This window comes from Macrobrachium nipponense, chromosome 11 (genome assembly GCF_015104395.2).
Source record: "Macrobrachium nipponense isolate FS-2020 chromosome 11, ASM1510439v2, whole genome shotgun sequence".
In the NCBI taxonomy this organism is placed as follows: Eukaryota; Metazoa; Arthropoda; class Malacostraca; order Decapoda; family Palaemonidae; genus Macrobrachium; species Macrobrachium nipponense.
Genome location: NC_061087.1, coordinates 3611992 through 3637175, shown reverse-complemented (window position 1 = coordinate 3637175; position 25184 = coordinate 3611992). Strand labels below are relative to the sequence as shown.

Sequence of the window (25184 nt, the reverse complement as noted above, 5' to 3'; positions counted from 1 at the left end):
AAAGAGAGGCTCGAAGATCATTCACATTCATCTTTAAATCGATTATTCATACTGATCATTTATATTTAAAAAGTAAAGTAACAGAAACAGAATGCTGACAAATGTGCATACATGCGCGATAAAAAAAAAAAAAAAAAAAAAAAAAGTGCATGTGTATAACAGACTACCAAAATATAGCTAGCGCGCATCCTTGTAAGCCAATTAAACAGAAATCGGTTCAAACAACCCTCAATTTTTTGTAACAGTGTCGCATATACATATGTGACGCAGAATGGCAGGTAGATTCTTAATTGTGCGAATTCTAGATGGATAACAATGATATATTTACAATAACAATTAAATGGTCAACCAGTCTAAAATAAAAAGAATGCAAAAATAGCACACAATTAGAACGGCCTGATCCGATCTTCAAAATTTATCAACCTAAATAGTGGCTATTTTATAAATATACTAAAACTACTTTATTCTAAGTTTATACATGCAGCAAGCACCGCCCATATACCAGGAAGGGTGAATAATTGCTTTTTATGAGACCCCAATAATAAAAGAAATATTACATCAATGGCAAAATTGACCATTTATTTCAGAATGATTTCTAGTAAGATCCTGCAAAGGAAAGTAATAAGAAATTAATATGAGAATTACAAACTACTCGAAATCTCTGATGAAGCTGTTCTCTTTAGAAATCCAAACCACTTGTACTGCATTGTGGGATGTGCAAATGCAGCTCCAAAAACTTCCTTTCGGCACGACACTTACAATACCTCGATACACATCGTACGAAGTAGCAGCTACCCATCAAAATTTACCTCAATCACAGGTTACTCGTGCAACATCCGTTCTCCGTTTGAACCTCACATAACGTGTGGGTCACTTCACGATGCTTTATATTACACTTATTTTTCATCTCATGCTCTCTCTTGCGCTCATTCCGACAGCAGAAATCAGAAGTCTCAGCAGCTTCCCCTTATCAACCGTATCCTATTTGAGAGACAATAGCTAAGGCGTACAATAAGGGCTAGACATTACTGATAACAGTCATGGACTCCGGTTCAAGTTATCTATTTGGTTGTTTTTCTGTTTTTCAATCTTTTAGCTTGCTACTCAATTCTTCTTTTACAAACCACATAAGGAGGATTTCAACTCCTACCGGCATCTATTTCACTGCAATGAAAAAGAAAACCATCCCAAGTTCATTTTTGCTCTTCTAATTTGCGTTAAATACTCTAGACATAAAAGTCTTCCCCTGAAAAACTAAGCATCAGCAACCTAACATCAATATACATTCACCATTAATACAGCTACGACCTCTGATGCTACTTCTACTTCAATAGCTGCGTTATCTACTCGCTACATATGCTACTTTTTCCTCTCCGTTTTTCCTTCGGCTTTTCATGCAGAAATATCCAAAGCAGTGCTATGTAAAGGAGAGGATCCCTGCAATTACAGTGATTTCTCAGTTACCTCTGCTGCGTCAGCATATCTCTCCCTCCAAGAAATGCAACCATAAAAATTATTTGTATAATTGTACCAATGCCTGAACGTTTTAAGAGTTAACCTATTTTACGACGGTTTTATGATGTTCTACATGAGTGTTATTTTACTTCGAAAATGTGAAAGAAGAAAGTAGCCTACTTTTATGATTACAAAGTAAATCTTGAAAAGTTTTAAATGAGGAAAGATATACATTAATCAGGCGATATCCTGCGCATTATGTTTAGAGATTTTACACTGTGATAATTCGGAAACGTTAAAACAACTCGAGTTGTGAAGTGCTACTATTAGTGATAACCAAATTATAAATCTAATTATAACCAACAGCAACATAAAGGGAATGGAACAGTCAAGTCCTAGTCAACAAAAACAACAAATATCTTTCAACAGAAGAGTTGTTTAAATTTTTCCTGGGAACTTCGTAAAACACATTTGGAAAACAAATTTTGTCGAAACTTCACAATGTCTAACCAGAACCGAATCCTCGCCAAAATCTAGATTTGTTTCATGATTCGCTGCCAATTTGTTCAACTATATATTTTTCCCGATTTTTGGCTTAAACTACTGAAATAAAATCCGACACTAAACCCGACACTAAACATGATTGAGAATAAATAAATTTGCACACGAGTAATTGAGCATCTGATAAAAAAAGAAAAACTTTCGCACGATAATCCTGATCACCAAAAGATTAAAAGGAGACGATATATTGGAATCTAAACTTACCGGACGAGCTTACGACCAATTTTCGACGGATGAAAGCTGAAATCAACAATCTTCAAAACCATGTACCACCAGAGAACACAGAAACCAATTTGTATCGAAAGGGTATAAAGTGGCTCTCGAGTAACGAGGAAGGAGAGAAGGTGGATAAACGCCGCATTTTCTAACGACCCCATAGCAGATACTGGTCGCATCCATCTCGCTGATCAAGAAGGTTATTGCTGCAGTAAGGGATTTTACAGTGAGGAGAGGGACGGCGGCCGTCTGTTAGGTTTCAATCATCTCTCAGTTACATGTATTTTTTTCTTTATTAATTAAGATAACGACGACGTTTGAGTTTGTCCTCGCTTATCTACGTGCTTGAAACAAAACAAACAAAACATAAAATTAGGGCAACCACACTAGTGTGTACACTGTATGTACGTAAATACATTTACATATATATATATATATAATATATAATATATATATATATATAATACAAAGTATAAATTACAGATGTATCGAATGTCTGAAAATGGATTTGCCGATGCAGATATCAATCTCTTAAATTTGCGGATGCGGATATTTGATGACCATACCCTCGCGGATGCGGATGTGGATATTTTATAAATCTAAATAATTTGTACATATTTAATTGTTAAAGACGATTTTCACCAAATAATTCAGTTATGTTACCACATAATATTTGATGTACAAATGGAAAGTAGAAACATAAGTGATAATCATGTAGGTGTATATATAATTTCATATAAACGTACAAACAGTTACAGCAATACACGAACGTTTAAGTTGTCTTAGCACAAGATTATATCATGCTCATTGCATGATAAGGGTAACAAAACTCAAAACCATTCTTCGCATGAGAGAGGGAGAGGGGGAGAGAGATACCCGATTACAACTGCTATAAATGACATGAAATTACTTAAAAAACAAATAACCTTTAATAAAAATATCCTATAACAGAGGTATTTATAAAGAATATACTGTATGAAATGTGTAATTTAGCAAAGAAAAAAAACACGAAAAAAAATCTACTTTTAGCTACAATATACGTGTATGAACTATTAAACACTGAGCAGGGTGTAATATCCTCTTATCCACATTCTCATTAATGTGGATGTGGATGCGGATGCGGATTTTTAGAAAATGCCGATAACGTACGGATGCAGATGCGAATGTGAATATCTGATACATATGTTAATATATATATTACTAACAGGACCTCATTTAAACTAGATGGTATCTAAGGGAGACATTTATTCACAAAAATTACAAGCTTTCTATGATTAACAAGCTTGTAACTTTTCCTGATACCATTCAGTTTATGTGAGGTCCTGTTTTTAATATATATATATAATATATATATATATATATATATATATATATATATATATATATGTATGAGATCATATTACCGTGATTCATATAAACACATCGAGCAACAAAAGTCTATTAATATCTAATTCGCTCTACCTCGGAATTAATATATTTTCATATATGTTAACCGAAGGGGAATTTTTTAGTCGATCAGAAATTCGTCGGCTCACGGGCGCGAACCATCGAACCCAACAAATTCAAGATGCACAGTGGAGCTTTAAACCACACCGCCACCGCAACGAACACCTGAGAGCGACAGGTATTTGTAGTTGAGAGGCGGCATAAACTTAATACCCTCTTGCGGTGGCGGTGTGGTTTAAAGCTTCACTGTGAGTCCTAAAGTTGTTGGGTTCGATGGTTCGCGCCCGTGAGCCGACAAATTTCTTACCGGCTAAAGAATTCCCTTTCAGTTAACATATATGAAAATATATTCATTCCTAGGTAGAGCGAGTCAGATATTAGAGGACATTTGTAGCTCGATGCATATATATGTGTGTGTGTGTGTGTGTGTGCTTATCACTTATACAGTCATGCCTTTTTATATTCACACATCTAAAGCCACAAATATCATTTAATATCCAATATTCACTATACCTAAGGAGGGAACAGCTTATATCCCGTACCTGGTAAGTGTTTCGTCAATGGCAAGATTCGAACCGTTACTTCGTTTACAAAAAACGATAGAGGGACTTTGATCACTAAGCTATATATGCATACATGTAGCTAGCATATGCATGTGTGCATTTGTAAGCATGTGAGTCTTTGTACCTGTATGCACATATGTATGGTTCTCATGGTCCAGTGTTTAGACAGCACCCAGAAAGGGAAGATGTCGATTTAGGTCCTGCCTGAGAGCTCCGATGTGTCTGCTGAACAATGGTAACAATTCAAGTGTGGCGTCTACGTCTTGCAGCATGGCTGGAGAAAAACATGATGCCATCAACCTCATTCCAACCAACCCACCTGAAAACCTGAAGGGTAACACCCTTTGGGTGCTACTATGTATATATGTATACACAAATATATGTAATTGCAGTAGCCACAATGCCCTCTTAATTTCTCAAATTCTTTGCCCTTATTTGGACAAGCGTATCCAAAAAAGAGCAAGGAATCTGAGAAGTTAAGAGGGCATTGTGGATATTATATTCACATAGTGTATCTGGTAAAAATGACCAGTAGATTCTACACACACACACACACACACACACACACACATATATATATATATATATATATTATATATATATATTATATATAAAATATATAAATACACTTACCATAACACATATTTTATTCAATAAATAAATATTTTTCTTATAAGCTATATCCTAAAAATATATGCGTATATATATTTATATATAATATATTATATAAAATATAAAATTACCATACATATATCTATAAATAAATAAATATTGTTATTCATATATACGCTTATATCTAAAAATAATATGCGTATATATATTTATTAATTATATTAAATATATTTATAAAATATATATAAATATACACTTACACATACACATATATCTATATAAATAAATAAATTTGTTATACATATATAGCTATATCTAAAAATATATGCGTATATATATATTATATATATATATATATATTATATATATATATATATATATATATATATATATATATATATATAAAGCTCGCTTAGATTCCGTAGCACTAAATAAGTCAATTGCCCGGAAATCCTGCTTATATTATATCAATCGCGGGAATATTAGAAAGTAAAATCTCAGCTTTCGTTAAAATGTTGCAACTGCTGCTACTTCGATCTAAATTCTCTCTCTCTCTCTCTCTCTCTCTCTCTCTCTCTCGCTCTATCTTCTCCTCAAGATAGAAAATAACCCAGTGTCACTGGACATTCGCATAATAATTCTTGATATGTGGGAGAGTGATATTCAATTTCCCCTCTCACCTCAGAAGATCTGGAATTCACAAACTGTGATTTAGCCTATTGTATAATATATGCGGGAACGAAAAGTCCAATACCGGCTCTAAAATTCGACCCTTGAAGTCACACCCCACCACACCCCAGCCCCTCCTCTCCCCACCCCCACCCACCCCTCCCCCCCCCCTAACACGGGCAACCCGACCGACCGACCAAACCCAACCCTTCCTTCGTTCTGGGCTCCATCGGTCTGAAATTTCCCCGACAGCAGCGCATTTTCACATATCTGAAATATCCGGAGGTCTAAGCCCATTCTTCCTCTTGGTTTCAAAGCCAAATTAATGCGGAATGTACAAGGAAAGGCATTCCCGCATTCATCTCTCTCTCTCTCTCTCTCTCCTTCTTCCTCTTGGTTTCAAAGCCAAATTAATGCGGAATGTACAGGAAGGCATTTCCCGCAGTCTCTCTCTCTCTCTCTCTCTCTCTCTCTCTCTCTCTCTCTCTCTGGATTTTGGTCTAAATCCTGCATTTAATCTTCTTGCAAAAGAGAAATGCAATAATGTTGATTGATCTGCATGAATATTCGCATATCAGGGCTTTAGTTTAGAGTTTCGACTACGGGTGTAACAGAGTTAAAAGATAAATAACAACGATTTATAAAAACGAAAAAAATAATATTCCGAGAATTCTGGGAAAGAACGGTCTTCAAGAATAGAAGGAGAAGACATACTTGAAGAACACCAAATGCTTGAAGAAGAAGAAGAAGAAGAAGAAGATTATCGTCAGGGATTGGTGAGGTTTACGTCGCCTTCCATCATAGAGGAGGATCACGTCACAGTGCCGAAGATTAGCGCGTCTTGCCTCTTCCTCCCGAGTGCCGCGGAGGAGTCGAGTAGCCAAGGGTCATCCTATTCACAATATGGAGCAAAGTCTATCGCTTTCTCATCGACGCACAACTTAAAACGTTTACTATGCTGTTAAATGAAGTAACGGTCATTAACATACGTAGATGATGGACCTTATCTCTACATCTGAAAGAAGTTATTCCATATTCTTATGCCTTTTTTTTTATTCTATTTTCTTCTTTTTTTCTGTTATCATCCCTAATATTCTTTTTCCACTTAAAACGGTGGTGAGCCCTGCGAATTTAGTCGATATTAGGGGATCATTTTGCATAAAATATGGAATTATTTTTACAGCGTCACCTTATTAAAACATTTTAGGGTACACAAGAACTTTAAGATGAGATTTCGAAATAAGAATAAAAATCTTCACATCAATTCATAAAAATAATTTCTTGAGAGAGAGAGAGGAGAGAGAGAGAGAGAGAGAGAGAGAGAGAGAGAGAGAGAGAGAGAGAGAGAGAGAGAGAGAGTTCAATTTCTGTTATTACCATGACTATACAATGCTGTACTCATTTACAGAATTATTGGTTTTAGGTATTTTGTCAAAATGACCTATAACACTTCTCTGCATAATTTCAAATGTATAGTTATCGATCATTTTCCAATTCAAATGTCTGGAAAAAAAATATCATCTGTCAGGCAAAATGCTACCGGACGGTTTGAATTTATTCATCGTCCTTTCTAACTGTCATTATTTATTCTAATAATAATAATAATAATAACAACAACAACAACAACAACAACAACAACAACAACAACAACAACAACAACAACAATAATAATAATAATAATAATAATAATAATAATAATAATAATAATAATAATAAATTGAAGATAGCAGCTGTTATTTCAGTGCAATTTCAGCAACATGTTACGCAACGGCAAACCAGTTTTTTTAAAAAGTGTGGATGTCTTGCACATGCAAATTTTTAGATTCTCACTTTTATAAGATTTCATTTCTTTTTGGAAAGCATAAAATCTGCCATAAGCGTTGATATATAGCAATCCAATCACCTCTGAATTATGAATAGCCACACTTTTTCTGCGTTTCCAGACGTTTGCGCGTCTTATTTATTTATTCAAGAAATTCAGGCTGTCAAGCCAAGCACTGGGCCACTTTCGGTCATTCAGAATTCAAGACATCGAAAAATGAAGTTGGAGTGGTTAGCCAGGAAGATGAAGGGATCTAGAAAATAAGTTAAGTACATCTTAGTTTAACCAGCCACACTGACTTAATTAACAGCTCTCCTACGGCTGGCCCGAATGATTAGATATTTTTTACGTGGCTAGGAACCAATTGGTTACCTAGCAACGGGGCCTACAGCTTATTGTGGGATCCGAAAATGAATTTTCTAATCTCCAGAAATGAATTCCTCTGATTCCGCGCTGGCAGAGTAGGGAATCGAACTTCGGACTCTAAAGATGGAACTGGGAGAAACCCCGACAGTTACACTTAAGAAACAGTCAGATGTGTTGGACAGCCTGAAGAAAGGGAGCGGGAACGGAGGTCAAGTATTTCACTAGTCTTCATATGTGAGGAAATATCTGCTACTGCCTAAAGAAAAGAGTCCACTGACAACGTACACTCCTTTACTCTTACAATTTCGTATTAACCATATGCGACGACGGTCGTCTTGTGATTCTCTGTCTCCAGAAAACTAAGAAAACAGTCTGTCTGGCTTACTACAAACTGCAGTGAGACTAAGTTACTTTCACATATCATTTACAGCTTGCACCACGGAGAGAAAATTCGAGCGTCATAAACCATTATCAATGATCGACCTATTAAATCTATATTCTCTTATTAACTTAATATGAGACAAAAAGATATTGACAAGCGGTGCCATGTAGTGAAATATCCGTTCTGCTAATTTCCATCCCAATAATAAAAATAATTTTGTGTAAAACTCTTCACCGGCTGCTCACCATTTCGCTAAAGGTGTTTCCCTTGCCATTCTAAAATTTATCAGCTTTTAATAAATTTCATACCGCAATAACTATTTTATATCTTTATAACGTTGTGAGAGAGAGAGAGAGAGAGAGAGAGAGAGAGAGAGAGAGAGAGAGAGAGAGAGAGAGCGAGCCTCCTCCCTCCCTCTTTCCATAAATAACTATAGGAATCACATCAATATTCCCGCGGGATAAAAGTCTTTGACATCCCGTCAAAAGACTGTCCAACAGGTGTGACAGTAAGTAGCCAGGTAAGAGTGAGGCGTGAAAGGATGTTTCCAGCAACGCGCATCAAAAGGGGAAGGGGCCAGAAAGAAAAAAAAATAAATAACAAGAAAGCTTAGCTAACTTTTTTTACAAGGTGTTGTTGCATCCAAGTAGACACTAAGATACTCGCTCTAGGCGCTGAAATGTAAACAACAAAGTTATACTTCCCAGGTAAAATTCTTTCTTTGTAGATTCTTTGAAAAACATGATGAGAAAAGAGGATAAGGGATTCTTTAAGTAAAACGCGTATGTCTGAGCCCGCATATCAAGAATATATGTAATAAACCAATTGTTAGTGAAAAAAAGTAGACCTCCGTTGAATCTACTTTTAAACTGCAATTTGGATTAATCAGCTGAACAAACACAAATGACGCAGAAACGGTAAACTCCAGTTCGTCCTTTTTGTGTACATGTAGGAACTGACATGAAAAAAAAGTTAAAGGAAAGTAATGTTTGTCGAAGTTTCTAATAACCATAAGAACGAGTATATATTATGCTATAATATATTATATATATATATGTATATATAAAGTCTATATAATGAGGGACAAAAGAATGTCTTTAGAATAGTGAATCTGCTCGCTAGGGTTGGAAATAATGAAAGAGTTGTTGTGCTGGGTGATCTACAGTATATGCAATGTTAGGCGATAGTGAATTGGATGGTGGTTGGAGTTTGCAGAGTTAAAAGTGTGTAGCCTGAATCACACCAGCGATAATTGTGAAGATAAGTTCCGGAATTTAGTTTTTATGGGTAGTGCTGGGTAGTGCCCGTTATGTAGAATGAATAAACTCAGAAGTAGTGGGATGATGAAATGAGAGGTTTAGGAAGGGGAAAAGAAGTCGGTTTGTAGCTGTACACCAATAGTTCCCAAACTTTTTCTGGCCGTTACCCACTTTCCATACAGGATATTTGCCTATGGCCCACCGCCAAGCATAACCCAAGTATGTATAAAACCCATGGTTTTATACTTACAAATCCTCAGATTATGTCCCCCTGCATTCTGCTACATGGCCCCCAGTTTGGGAACCACTGCTGTTTACAACAGGATGAGTAAATATGACCAAGGAAATTGACAGAAAAGTTAGTATCTTCAAAATTTTGAGAAAAATTAAATAAATCCATTGACAAGGTTAATGAGGAAATGAATTTTAAAGTAAAAGATGCAAATAGAGAGCTATTGTTTGAAAAGAACGAAGTCCTTCGTCGATGTACAGTATTTAAGACATATATGTACGTGGAATACAGAAAAGGCACATATGAATTTAAAGTAACTGTACTGAATGGAAAATACAAAACCATGTTAAAGTATCACAACCAAATAAATACACTTATTAGAAACGATACTGCATAAACCTAAATAAATATATTAGTCAACTAATATCTTTTACAATAAATGAAGGTTACAGTAAATCTCCAAAGGTAACTACAAAAATAGATGAAAGAGAGTGCATTCCCTATATCAATCTCTCGAAAGTTAATATTACCTAGATAAAAGTAAAATTCTACTGTTGCAGGTATAAAGAAACTCTTCGATCGACTATTCAAGATATGGTGAAGGAACATAAAATTACAGAAAGAGATCCTTTGGGAAAACTTGTTTCCACATTGGTAAAAGAAAGTAGCAAAACTAAAATAAAAGACAGACGAAGCAGGAAAAGATGAGGATGATAGAAAAGTAGCTGAGAGAGCTGAAAGGATACAATTCTAGCTGAAAAAGATGTCGATGATTAAGGGATGAAGAAGAAAAATAGGCATCTCAGATGGCAAAAGTATCATACAAGGGAAAACACCAGAATTATGGTATAGCCAAAATTCGCGAGAGCAGATCACTGTCATGGCGGAGCAAAACCAAGAACAATAGAAATCAGATACATCAGCTACGAAAGAGAACAAACGAGAAGGTGAGGAGGAAGAAGGAAGAAGGGAAAAGGAGCCAGTAAGCAGCAGCTGAAGGAAATACACTGGTAGAGGAAGATGGGGGGACGGGACAAAGGAGATACCAAGTAATATAAATTTTTCATTGAAAACTAAACGACACTGGCGATAATTTACATTCAATTACTACCTTGTTACATTAATTCTTTATTATTTCATGAAGAGTGACTGCTTCCTTCGAGGAACAGAAAAAACGAAAAAGAAATCGTTTGAACCAGATCCACAGTGCCACCTAATCCAAAATGAACCAAAGAAAGAACTGAACCTGGGAGTTATCAGAAACGTTATTAATTAACTGATTAAGAGTTAGCCATTGTTACAACAGCCAGGGAAACTGAACCCGGTGATAAACGTTAAAAAAAGCATAAATGCAAAGGGGATACGATGATGTAAGCCCTGCGCTGTATACGATTGCCTAATGTATATTCCTGTTTTGTAACGACGTGGACACCTCATAAAAACATAGTTCATTAGACGGAGGAGTCGTTCAGAAGATTTCGCGAAAACGAACTTTGGCAACTCAGGCGGATTATTGCCTACCAATCAGTGGGACATTTTACTCCGCATTGATTTTAGCCTTTATTAAGATCAGAAGTGAAAGGGGTGAGGGAAGGGGATAAGAATATAAGGCAAGGCGATGAGGAAACATCAAACTCAAGACGGGAACTCGCAAAGCGATCATGACAATTTGATTGTGAGGAATTCTACACAATCAAGATCCTTCACAGTCACGCCAAAGAATGAATATCTTTTCACAAACTAGATATACATTATGTGCACATGAAACCACCTGGATAAATAGACAGAGAGAGGGAGGAAAGTTTCTTTTTGTTGTGGTAACGTTGATAATAAGAAACAAATTCATTTCCTTACCCGCCACCTACACGAAAGTGTTTCAGCGAACTGAAGAGTGGCGAATCGCTCCCTCTTCTGCTGGGTTTCACTTCGTCCCGGAATGTGAATAACCCGAAGAGACATGAAGAAAAAATTCCAGTGCAGACATTCTCCTTAAAAAACAAACAGGAGCACAGAAACACGCTGCAATATGTCAAAAAGCAGGGCAAATAAGACCTACCAAACTCCAGAAGATAAAACAGAATGGGAGCAAATAAAATACGAAAAATGGAGGAGAGGCGACGAGGAAAAGGCAATAATTCCTAAAGGAGTGTGAAGCCAACCGTTGTAATAAGCACATAGTTCTCACCACAATAGAATAATTTGAATTCCTCGCTTTGTTATAATTACCAAGTGCTGAGTTGGCCATAAAAACTAAAACCCTGCAGGGGTGGATTTGGGGTGGGGGGAGGGGGGGGACAGGAAGGCGGTGGTGGAGGCAGTGCAAGCGTCACAGAGCGTCACAGAACGTCACAAAGCGTCGTCGTCGAAGCCAATAACTCAAAAGGGCTTCGGAATGGTTGGTCCACGTTATTTATTCGTTTGTTTTTCACTTCTGTGCCTGCATAGCAGTAAACTCGTTCGACTGGAGGGGAGGGACGCCGCCAAAAGTCACACAGAGAAATTCGAGCTAGTGCACGAGCCTACGCTGTCATGCCTTTAGGATTTTCTCTTTCTCTCCTATCTGAATTGCTCGTTACTTTTGCTTCTCTGCTTTTTTCTTTCTTTCTTTTGGAAGCTCCTCGTCCACATTTAAAACGAGATGGATGGCCTATCTGTTGCGTGAAGGGTCTTTTCCCTTTTGTTGCCTAAGGAGGGGTTTCTTTCACTCAAAACACTAACATGTATCCATATACGCGAGCCAGGATACGTGTGCAGATGTGTGTTGCTCCTTGCTATGAGTTCGTTGAATTTCTTTTAGCAAATATTTGTATGCATAAATATATATGTATTTATGTAGGTCTAAGTATATAGATATGTGTATACACGCACACCGAAAGCTACTGTACAAGGAATCAGCTATACTACCTAGAACTGCGGCCCTAGAAAGTGCCAACAGCAGAGGATTATTATGACCCGTATCCCAAGGTAGAAGAGGGCTTAGTTGGAGAGTTGTGAACCCCATGGTGAAGGATATGGCTCTTAAAAGACAGATGAATCTCTATCTACTGAGCCAGCGGCAACCATACACGTCAGGTCAGTCCATTTACTGAAGGCTGCTGTAGCAGCAAGCAATGCTGTCTTGAGAAGTGCAAATAAGTGGAATACAGATATAACAAAATTAGGCAAAGACGCATCAAATATTCGTCAGGTGATCAGTTGCTAATCATTTTTTTCAAAGAAAAGCTACCCACTAAGTATTTCAGGAAGTTTGAGTCATGGTTTTTTGCCAATATCGTTAAAATTAATTGATGTCTCGGTGTGTAACTTAGCAACAGTGTTTCACACCCTCTCCTGATTTTTGGTAATAAATTCAATTTCCAAATTCAGATTTTTCAGGTACTTTCCTCTTGAATTTGATGGGGTAGCCAGCAAACTGATCAACACTTTCAGACATACGAGCTTGGGTGCCTGCTACTGAAGTCTTATCCTGAGTATCTACTTATAGTAAATTCCTCACTGCCCCCACCTTTCCTCTTCGTCTCCACCATTCTTCTCCCTATCTACTCTTCCTTGACGTCATTACACCCTGTACCCTACATCACTTTCTTCATGAATGTGATCCTTTTGAATTTCTATGCATAATTTTGTGATGAAAAGTTATTTCATGTTTATTCCAAATTCACTGGTTTACATATATAATAACAGCGACGAGACAACCATCTCTGCAGTTACTGGATACAAGGCCAAGAGAGACAAGGTCTACCCAACTATAATGTAAACATCTCCGTTTCCTTGAAGATGCACTTGTGAACTAAGGTAGACTTGAGAATTCATCATTACAAGTACTGAGCAATACATAGCACTACATTATGCCATATGTGTGTTGCGTTAATGGCTAAAAATATAAGTATCGGGAAATTGAGAAGGAAAAAGGTGCAATTTTCCTTTTTTTTTCCTTTCATAAAACGAAGAACTACGAAATGAGCGGGCTAGGTTATGTGAAGGTAAACGTCCAAGGCTTGTAGCAAAATCCTACTTTGGAACGTGCCTCAGAAATAGGTATGTGTACGAAAATAGTGCGTCACGTTACATTAATGATAAGTGATATAATTCAAGATGCATGAAACTCACCTCATTCACTAAACTCATTACGGTACAAGAATTACTTCTTTGTACTGGCGTTAGATTAGTAGAAAAGTAAATGTAGGGATATGAATCGGGAAACACACACACACAATATTATGATAGTGATAGTAGTTTCTCCCAAATTAAACCCATTTTCTTTTTTCTTATTTTTTTACGGCAATTCACCAGCTGACGCAATAAGGAGGTAGACAGAGCTCCGCCTACTTGGGGGACTTGGGGGAAGTGAACAGACCTTCTCTTTCTCTTGGCCTTGATTGGATACAAAAGCGATAAACCCGCTGTTTAATCCAACATATTCTATCAACTACAAAGATTTCGGAAACTCTTAAATTCTGTAAAATAACCACGTAGGTCGTCAGCTCATTTCATCCTACATTGGAGAGTTGGAAAATTGCAATGGTAATATGTGCCTGAAAACATTACATTCCATAACAAATATTGCGAAAACAGAGAGAGAGAGAGAGAGAGAGAGAGAGAGAGAGAGAGATGATGATTGAAAAGACAGCAGGGAAGTGAGGTTTAAAGAATGAGGAACAGTGGATGATATGAAGGATAATACCCCGAGATTGCTTACCCGAATGAATTCGTAAATCTTGACGGGCTAGGTTCGGCTATGTCCTAAAATTCAGTGGTATAGTCTTTAAAATCTGTGTTTGGACATGGAATTTTTTAGCAAAAATTAGGGAAGGGTGTGAGCGACTGTTTCTTAGTACCATACCAATCAATCGATTGGTTTGAAGATATTTGCAAATAACGATGACTCAGACTTCCTAAGATATAAAGTAAATGGGTTTTAAACCTTGTCACCTTAGACCACTGACAAGCACGTTTTCGCTCTGGTGGAATGTCCGGGAAGGAAAATTTAGTATTCTCTCCTCTCCGCGTGACATGAAATTCACCAAATAACCAGGCCACAGATTATGCGGCCATATAACCCGTACTGATATTGGGGACAAAAAATTAAAATTACCCATGAATTAATATACATCGTGCGGTTTTGAAAGTATGAAGTTTGATTTGTTTGAGGGGAGAAAGGTGTATGTTTTGGCATTTTGTGAGACAGGTGGGATGGTAGTGTGAGCACGAAAGGGAAGGACGTCCACCTACAAAAAAATCTTTAGCCTACAGCCTTCCTATTTTGGTGATTTTTGCTTTGCTTTGGATATTGCAAGCACACTGCAATATACTGCAATTTTGTATTCATATTCATAATTAACGAGCCAACACCTTGCATTTTTCGCATTCTTATCCAGTTTGGAGGAATTCCGTTTGGCCTCAGAAGAAATCGGAAGGCCGTGGCCTTGTTCTCTTTGAAATATTTGTTTCTTGCATCCTCGTCGTGTTCCAAGCAAATTACAATATACTGCAATTTCGCATTCCTATTATTCATTACCGGCGAACAGACTGCATTTTGATTAGTTACAAGGGAAACTTTGGTTAGTCCCAGAAAAAAATCCAAAGTCATATATAGGGGGTAAATCTAAGAGAGAGTAGACCTTCTAGAGTCAGGAAGAGTCTGGGAACGTAACAAGGCGTGATCCGATCTCCAGCTTATTCAGAACGCCTGCAAGATTTTCCCCTCATGCATAAGTTGCAAACATTATATCCCTAACTTAACGTGAAGTGGTCATCGTAATTTATGCTCATTCTTAGTGCTACTCATGCTAACAACAATGATCAAATAAAAAGGACACAAATTAAACACGTTCATATATTCTCAGTTATAAGTGGAAATACAAAATAACTGAACATAAACATAGCCTAAATTCCGTACACCAAATAAATTAAAACGTGCTAAAATCTAGTCAAATAGAGCCTTGTTTCACCAACGAAAATTAAAATAGATACGCTATATTTTATTACGAATAATTTTTCTGCATTGTTTATCATGCACATTATTTGTTTCGCATACTCGGGAGTAAGCCTACTAACTACTTTGTTGCTTTTGTTGGGGTGGGGGGTGAGGGGGGGCTGGGGGGGGTTAGGAAAGCCTAAAAAGGCTGAAACCGGTGTTTCAGGTTGAGTTAAAGATACAGGAATTTTAGGATAGGATATTTATGATTTACTTATTAGAATGAAAAGGTAGAAAATAAACAATGTGCATGTTAAACAGTACAGAAAAATTATTTCTAATTTTATTTTCGTTGGTGAAACAACGGGCTATTTGGCTGTAGATTTTAACACGTTTTAATTTATTTGATGTACTGAATTTAGAAGCTCTATTTCAGTTCCGTTATTTTGTGTGTCCACTTATAACTGAGAATATATGAACGTGTTTAATTTGTGTCCTTTTTATTTGATCCTTGTTGTTAGTATGAGTAGCACTAATTATAAGTAATAATTACCAAGACCACTTCACGTTATGTTAGGAATATAATGTTTGCAACTTATGCGTCAAGGGAAAATCTTGCACGCGTCCCGAGTAAGCAGGAGGTCGAATCACGCATTGTTACATTTTCAATCTAGTAAAAAAAAATCATATCCTATCCAAAAATTCCTGTACCTTTAACTCAACGCGAAACACCTTTTCAGAACTTTTTTAGGCTCTCCATAGACCTTTCCTATCCCTCCAACAACAACAAGAGGAAGAAGAAAGTGGTTTGTAGGATTACTCCCCGAGTATGTGAAAAGAGTACAAACGTGTCGCTCTGACGACCATATGGGTAAAATTAATTGCGTCAGGAGGAAAAGTTGTATTAGTGAATGAGTAAGTGGCAGGAAGGGAAAAGAATGAGAGGGATAGAGAATGTATTTTGGAATATACAAATCTGTGCTTTGCTGGGTTTTTGCTAGAAGATTTAAAAGCAAAAGTAGGTGATATGACCTGGTTGACACCCAAAATAAACAAATAGCCTATTTAGGAATCATATATATTTTTTTAAAAGCCAAGGGTAATTACCTTATTTGGTAAATGGAAGCGACATAAAAATTATGTCATTTCTACTTCCTGAATAAGGTAATTGCCCTTGGCTATTTCAAAAGAATATGCTTCCCAAATAGCCTATTTATTTATTTACCTATTTCCGGTGTCAAAATGACTGGGTGTTAAAGAAACCGGATATCAATTTACCGCGAGTGAAATTACCCGGGTCAAAACTCCAGGAGTCTACATACCGGCTACCCTTAAGGGTTGGTTATAAGCAGGTACACACAGAAGGATGGAACAGGGTAGGCAAGGAAATAGAAAGAGAGAAAAAGAAGGCAGGTAATAGAAATCGAGACGTGAATATGAGTAAGATCTTATGGTTGATTATGAAGTCGTTCCGTGGGAACGTCAATGGCTCTCATAATAAAAAAAAATTGCAAATGGCTAGATCCTGTCAGAGGTGAATGCAGTCCTGGATCGACGGGGGTGACTAATTTGGACATTAGTTGAATGTGGAAGACAGAAGAGAGGCAGAACTGAATGTTGCAAGAATGGGGAGGGGTAAAAATAAGTATGAGAATCCTTGTGGACATGAATGTCTCAGAAATGAGGGCTAATATGATGCTGAAGAATGGAAACACCCTACGTTGATGGGATTACGGAACGAAAGTAAGAATAACGAAAGTAGGAATGAGTGGCTGACAAGGTGACAAAGTTGTTAAAGGTAATGATTATGATAGAGAACCCTGAAACAATTGCAAGGGTGTAACACTGCTTAGCATTATTGCTTAGTATTCCATAGGTTGGTGGATTGTAACATTTTAATTGAGAAAGTGAGGCTGACGACAGATGGAGTGATAGTGGGTTAAGAAACAGAAGAGGGTGGGCGGAAGACGTGGTTGTTATGCAACTCTCTTTCTTTTTTTTTTAAGTTGTATATAAAATCAGATGATGGCTTTTAAAAAAAACTGATAGAGACGAAGTGGAGGGTGCTGTTGAGATTACTAATTTTGGTACTATTTAAACGCGGAATTATTTTATTATACCATAATGCCAAATAGCAAAAACGAAAAACTGAATTGCTTTAATATAATGTACTAGCAACTTGCTAAAAATGCAAAAAGATAAGTGTAATTCAGCCAAAATAAAAAGTTTCTATTCTTTTTTTTAAATATTTAAAAAATATCATGCATTTTCTGTGATAAGCATAATTTCAATAAACTGCCTCTTAAAAGATATTGAGATTATGTCAATTTACGCAAGACACTGGCCAACAAAGAATACTACCCTCACCGAGATGATATGGGTATAAAATATCTTTCTGTTTAAGACGTTTTTCATTTATCATTCTGTTAACTGTTTTCATTTATGTTATAGTCCCAAGACAGACAACCATTTTTACATAAACTAATTACCACCTAGTTATAATGATTCACTGAAGATTAAAATATATTAAATTAAAATAAATAAATATAGGATAAAGACCATGACCAGACAAATTCCATATTAATTGTTTTAAAAACTCCTTCTGCTTCAGCCAATGCACATTTAACACGATGTTTTCCGGGGGGTGAGTTTTTGAGTCACGAGGACGTTAAGAAAGAGTACTTAATTTATATCATATTTCTTCACTCATTTTATTTTCTCCTTCTTTCTCTCTCTCTTTCTCTCGCGCACACACATATATGTATAGTATATATATATATTTATAAATTATATATATATATATATATGTGTGTGTGTGTGTGTGTGTGTGTGTGTATTGTGTATATATATATATTTATATATATTATAGATATATATTATATACATAATTTGTGGTTGTACATATTCGTATGTATTTCATAAATGTCGATAAAATTAAAGAAAACTTATTGAAAATTGCATAAGATAAAAGAAAAATTATTAATTTATACTTATAAAAACAAATACTGAATATACGTATATCATACGCAAAATTTTGGATAATCTAGATACAGATACCACCTTCCAGGGCAGGTCTCTTGGGGAGACAGCGATTGCAATAAAAGCCAATAAATGATGAAATATCGACACAATAACAGCAAAATCTATAACCTTCCAGAGAGATCAATCGCCCTCAAGAATACTTCATCAAACACGTCTGTATACTGAAGACTCAAATTGTGCAGGAGAATTTCTATATTTCGCTTTTGCACGCAAAATTCTTACGTAATTACGCTTTTACGGCGCATATTCTATTTTGTTTCTGCAACTGGCTTCGCCAAAACTACGGGGAAGAATAAAATATGAAGAAATGATAGGAAAACACACATCAAAATTTCACTTTTATGTGCAATGCAGCAGAATCAAACAAAGGGGTGGGCGTTACCGTTGGAAATGTTAACAATAATTCTGACATGAAGTGTCCTCTCCGGGAAGGCCCCATGAAAAATTCCAAGTTCAATTGCTCGTGCGGAATTCCAGCTGGCAAGCTTCGAAAAGTCTAAGGCTTTACCGCCAGCTTTCGCCGATGTTTTCAATCCGTCGTTTCATCCCGGTTATCGCATCTATAGGATAATCTCTGTTGCGGCCTTACTTTTAGTTACTACATCCGAGAGGCTCTTGTATATACAGGACCATTTCTATGACAGGATTTTGTTCAAGTTAAAATCTCAGCAATATTTTTGTGTCTCTATATCGTAGCTTGTGTAACGGTATTTACACGTCATTAATACGGAGGAATATTCTTACGTATGCGTGTCATCAATGCAAAAGAATTAATTCTGGTAAAATTCAAACGGGATTATTCTATTAATAAATATTACTTTTCATGCACAGAATCATTTTCTTACCTGGAATCTTCTCAGCAAGATTGTTGTATAAATATAAAGATATTTAATGCTAGTTAGGATTGAAATAGGGACCAGTTGTGTACCTTTGTTAGGGAGGCGGGCCTCCTCAACAAATTTTAAATTGTATACATAATGCAGTGTATATGTATAGATAGTATATTTGAATAGATATGATTTACGTACATATATACTGTGTGTGTGTGGATATGTCATATGGAACTACTTTTAAAGTTTTTTGTTCCTATTTTAATTTATCACGGTGTCAATAACCTAGGTGCTGTGACACCAGTTTTAGTAGTTATAATCGATCAATCATATTTCAGAAAAAGTTAATCGTATCTATTAACTTTACTATGAGATTTACACGATTACCCAATTAGTTAGGTTTAACTTACTGATACGTTTATTTTTGCCATGATAGTGGAATGGATTATGTGATTTTGGCATAGTCCGGAATCTTATTTGAAGTCCAGTTAGTTGAGCGAAACATTGAAAACCGGTGAAAGAGTTCGCTGACAGGCAAGCTGGTATAGTCAAACTGTAGCCTTCATTGAAATTGGAAATATAGTACACTGCGATTTACGAATTTACAACAAACGGAACTTTGTCACTGCTGGCTGTTAAAACTGTACGAATCTTTGTGAATCTTTATGGCTTTGAAAGAATCCCGATGCAAATACAACTGTGGACGGAAGGTGTTCCAAGTTACTTTCGTACCGCAATAAAAAATAAACATATAAGGAAGAAGGAAAGGATACAAACAATCACACATACAGGCGCTTTTACTTTGCAGCAGTGCTCTCTATATGCTTGAGTGCGCACCACGAGAGAGAGAGAGAGAGAGAGAGAGAGAGAGAAGAGAGAGAGAGATTGAAAACACATTAGGAGGGTCCAACCAGTTACCTGACGGGGAAAGTCATTAAGTACTGCCACGGGTCTCCGTTAATTAACTCAATTAATTAAGAGTCTTTTAATTTTCCTGCTCCGTGTAAGCTTGGTCGTTCGTCAATTGAGAGTCTGGCTCCCGAATAAAACGATATCCTCGAATTCCTTAAGGTGGGAAATCCCGGGGGAAAATAATAACAAGCGCCTCCCTCGGGCGACGAAGCGGATAACGCATTCGGGAATTCATTACGTCCTATGGGGGAAGATTTTCTTTTTTTCTTTTTTTAATGAGGAAGTATTTGCGGTCTGCCCCCTATTTTGGCAGCTCGTATGATTTTCTCGGATAATGAAGAAGGAAGAAAAATTAGAAATGTCAATATGGGTGTTGTGGGAAAAAAAAAACGCTAATTCGGAAAAAAATATATGACGATTTTAGTTTTTTTGAAGTGAAGCTCGTACAAGCGCTATTTGAAAAGAGATGCTTGTGTCTAAAAATAAGACACTGCGTATAAAATTTGACATGACAACAATAGATACAAAGCCAAACAAGCATTGATAACACAGACTATATACCAAAACATAAAGAAAAAAAAAAATATATATTATATATATATATATAATATATATATATATATATATATAGAGAGAGAGAGAGAGAGAGAGAGAGAGAGAGAGAGAGAGAGAGAGAGAGAGAGTCTGTTATTTAAGGTTGATTCAATTAATTTCATCACAATGGAATGAGACGTTAATCACCCATTGCCTCGAATACGTCACCTTTTGGATCAGTTCCGCAAACACTTTATTCCGGAGGTTAAAATGGCTGCCTCATATCACGGCGGCGCTGACGAAAAAAAAAGAAAAAAAAAGTGTATGGATGCCATGTACTTCTTGCTATGTAGTATGTACAATATGGCACGTCCACGTCCATCCCAAATTTCTATTCAGGAAGCGTGGGATAAAACTACCATTGAAAATTCTCTTGCTAAGCTATAATACGCAATTATCAAACTGCTCTGAAAGTAGAGAATAGAAGACAAACTGAAGCCAAGTGACGAACAGACGGACGTCAACATCACAAGCATAAAACAGCCCATATCAAATGCGGACATATAGGAAGTGGTTATAGGGGAAAAATTAATATGATTACGTCATCAGCACTGACATTCGAGAGGAAATGGAATAAACAAATTATTTAGTAATTTGTAAACTCAAAAACCAAAATAAATAAATAGGACATTCGAGAGGAAATGGAATAAACAAATAAGACATTCAGGAGGAAATGGAATAAACAAATTACTTAGTAATTTAAAACTCAAAAACAAAAATAAATAAATAAAACATTCGGGAGGAAATGGAATAAACAAATTAAAGTAGTTAATTTATTAAACTCAAATAAATAAAAACATTAGGGAGGAAATGGAAAAAAAAAATTGTAGTCATTTAAATAAACTCAAAAAAAAAAAAAATAAATAAAACATTCGAGGAAAATGGAATAAAACGTTACGTAGTAATTTACTAAACAAAAACAAAAATAAATAAATAAGACATTCGGGAGGAAATGGAATAAACAAATTATTTGTGAACTCAAAAACAAAAATAAATACATATGACATTCGGGAGGAAATGGAATAAACAAATTATTTAGTAATTTAAAACTCAAAAACAAAATAAATAAATAAGACATTCGGGAGGAAATGGAAAAACAAATTATTTACTAATTTAAAACCCAAAAAATAAATAAGACATTCGAGAAAAGGAATAAACAAATTATTTTACTATTTAAAACTCAAAAAAAATAATAACAACATTCGAGAAGGACACGAATAAACGAATTATTTAGTAATTTACAAAATCAAATAACAACTAAATAATAATTTAACCCCCAAAAAATAAATAAGACATTCTAGAGGAAACGGAATAAATGAATTATTTAGTAATTTACAAACTCAAAATAAAAAATTAAATAAATAAATAAAATAAATAGATAAAACAATTCCCAGTCTACCCTTTTCATGGTAAAGACACCGACGGTCGAAAAAGCAAGATTCTCTCGACGTGGAATAAGAAAAAGCAAGAGGCCGAACTCTTATGCGGGAAATGAGGAAGCCAGAGGTGCATATTGAAAAGTCGCCTTTCGAAATAATGGTTAACTGACCCATTGGTGAATTATTCTAACAGTACTGAGGACAATATTTATTACTGAAACAGAGTAACAAAATAATATCTTGTTTTTGCTAGGACACCATAATTTACTTTTTATAAATTTTATTTCCGAGACCATGAGTGCTTCCCAGCCACCGAAAAAGATGTGGAAATTAAAAGATAATCCACAGAAGTTGGTGGGTTAAGGCAGCAACTGAAAAAAATCGATGCTCTAATAAAAAATACAGGAAGGGGCGAACAAGACATTTTGTTAATAACCTATTGGAAAAAGGACAAACTTTAAGAATGAAAATGAAGAACTGGCAAATATACTGGTTAATATCTTACATGAAACAGAATAAACGAACACAGAATAGATATCTCACACAGAAGCTAATGTAGAATAATCAACAAGTTTTATACGATGGACTTTATAAAATCTCCTGGGAAGTTAATGCTTTACATGCAAAATATTACAAGTGTAAAAACCTGCGCAACCCAAACAGCGAGAATGTAGTATGTACAAATTTATCATTTAAAAGTAAACGAGATAAGCGTTCTCTAACATTAAATCTTTCCTTTTAACATAAAGATACTAGAAGAACAGTACACCACCTATTTGTCGAAAACTCGATAAATTTGAAGATTTAAACAGATAAATGATCAATATTCGTATTTTAATCATTCAACTGGAACATGTTTAATCTCTGGAGATGTGTACTGGTAACAACTAATGTGTAATATTAATACTAGTGCACATGACCTTAGAACGGATAGGAGTTACAGATGAAGCACAAGAATGATTCCGGCGTGATAGGAAAAGTAGTGAAAGTTTCAAAATGCAAACTGGAAATTCTAAATCAGCGCCAAAAATTCATCATGAGGAGTGCCGCAAGGCAATGTTGTACGACCTACACTTTTCATGTTGACACGTGGCCCATCATGTGGACGCCTTCTCTTTAGCCATTAGTTTCCAGAATAGGTCATGATGTCTTCAGTATATTCTTCACCATCTATGAGTTCTCATAAGTTTTAGTTATTTGGCGCAACTTCAAGAATTTTATGTGATGCCATGAATATTTACTTCATGTTGCTTTTTTCCACATACTTTAGAACATAGAACAAGTTTTATAAATAAAATCCTTCATCGTGACTAGACCTCCAACCAGCATAAGAATTGAAATCACACCAGTACTACTACATTAAACATTGATCAAAAACATACTGTCGAAAGTAAATAGCAATGCTTTTCACCAGGGACAAATATATTTTTTTACTGCAAAATCCAGTGTGGATGTTACTTAACACGGGTACCTCAAAAGTCCTTCTTAGCTCATCACTATTATCATTGCCTTAAAACACTGATCATTATCAACGTTAGCAGAGCATTGCAACGCAAAGGACCCTTGAAATCAGGGGCCCCCTCTACCCTTCCCTTCATGATTTAACCGGGACAGGGGACCATTTCTGAAGTTTTTCTCTTCAGCAACGTGGCAGTACCCAAGGGGAATTTATTGGCTAAATATACTCAGGGCTAATCAGTTCTTTGTAGAACGTGTTTCCTCGTTAAAGGCCTGTGACCCCTGCTTTTGCCTACAGGTAGTGACTAAGGTCGACCGTTAGGCGTCCACCCCCTGCGTTAGGGCAAAGGCCTTCATTGGAAATAATCTTGGGGGAAATGGTCACCTTCTTGGCTTTCTCCTTGTCAGCTTTTATCTGTTTGTCCAATACTAAGGATACAGGAGCGACAAGAAGTCATTTTACAATTTCCTTCAATCTTAAATGAAGCTGAAAAAAGGAAAAAACACTACTGGTCGTTTTTGTAACATAAGTCCCCTAAAAGCTAAAGCTATTTTAATATAAAACCTGATCTCAAATTTCGTTCTACTAGCTGCAATTCACAAAAGATTAGATTTAACATTCTATAAATTTCTCAATCAAAAAAGGGATGAAAGGGCAAAAATATGGAAAATCAAAGCTCAGAATAAGATTTTGAGAGAAGTATTTAGACTTTAGACTATGCAGAAACAGTGAAAAAGAACACGTCCTTAAGTGAATTCAAAATAATGCCCTCTGGCTGTAAAAAAATATAAATTAAAGGGTTTAATAACTTCATTAGTTAACTAGGGAAGAATGTGTGAGAGAGAGAGAGAGAGAGAGAGAGAGAGAGAGAGAGAGAGAGAGAGAGTTGACTAAAATCTAACCACTGTAAAAACTCTCATCTGGGGCAATGAAAAGAAAAAAATGAACGCATTTGTCGAGTTCTTATTTTTAATATGAAGCTGAATCTTAGCTACTTACTTTTCCTCTCTCTCTCTCAGCAAATAATTGATAAAATTATTGCCGGCATTAACACATATTCGTATTCAAGTATATCCAGAACACAGACATATTCAGAGACGAGATGAGGAGCAAACTTTGTCGTAATCAATATGGATCAGGTGGTGTTCATTCACGCCGAGCCAACTAAAATATATGTCTTTTTTTTCTGCCTTTATTTCTGTTTATGAGAAGCGAATCTCCTCATATTACCTACAATTTTTCCTTGGCCCATCCCTTCATAAAAACGGAGCGTTCGTTCCTATGGCCACAACGTCTGATCATATCAAATAAGGATCGAATGGAAGGGCGCCTTAGTGCAAGAGGAGGATCGGATCCTGTACCGTGCTGATTAATTACCTTCAGCCACAGCAGCCAATACCTTCTTAGGGGGTTTTGATCCTATATTATTAGCACGAGCTCGATACCTCATTATACCGTGCAAGTTTGG

General features: G+C 36.0%; 1 protein-coding gene across 1 annotated transcript in view; it reads right to left on the bottom strand.

Annotated features, from left to right (window-relative positions):
• Nucleotides 1-25184, bottom strand: part of LOC135217362 (uncharacterized) — a 347393-nt gene that overhangs the window by 226373 nt on the left and 95836 nt on the right. The window lies entirely within an intron of this gene.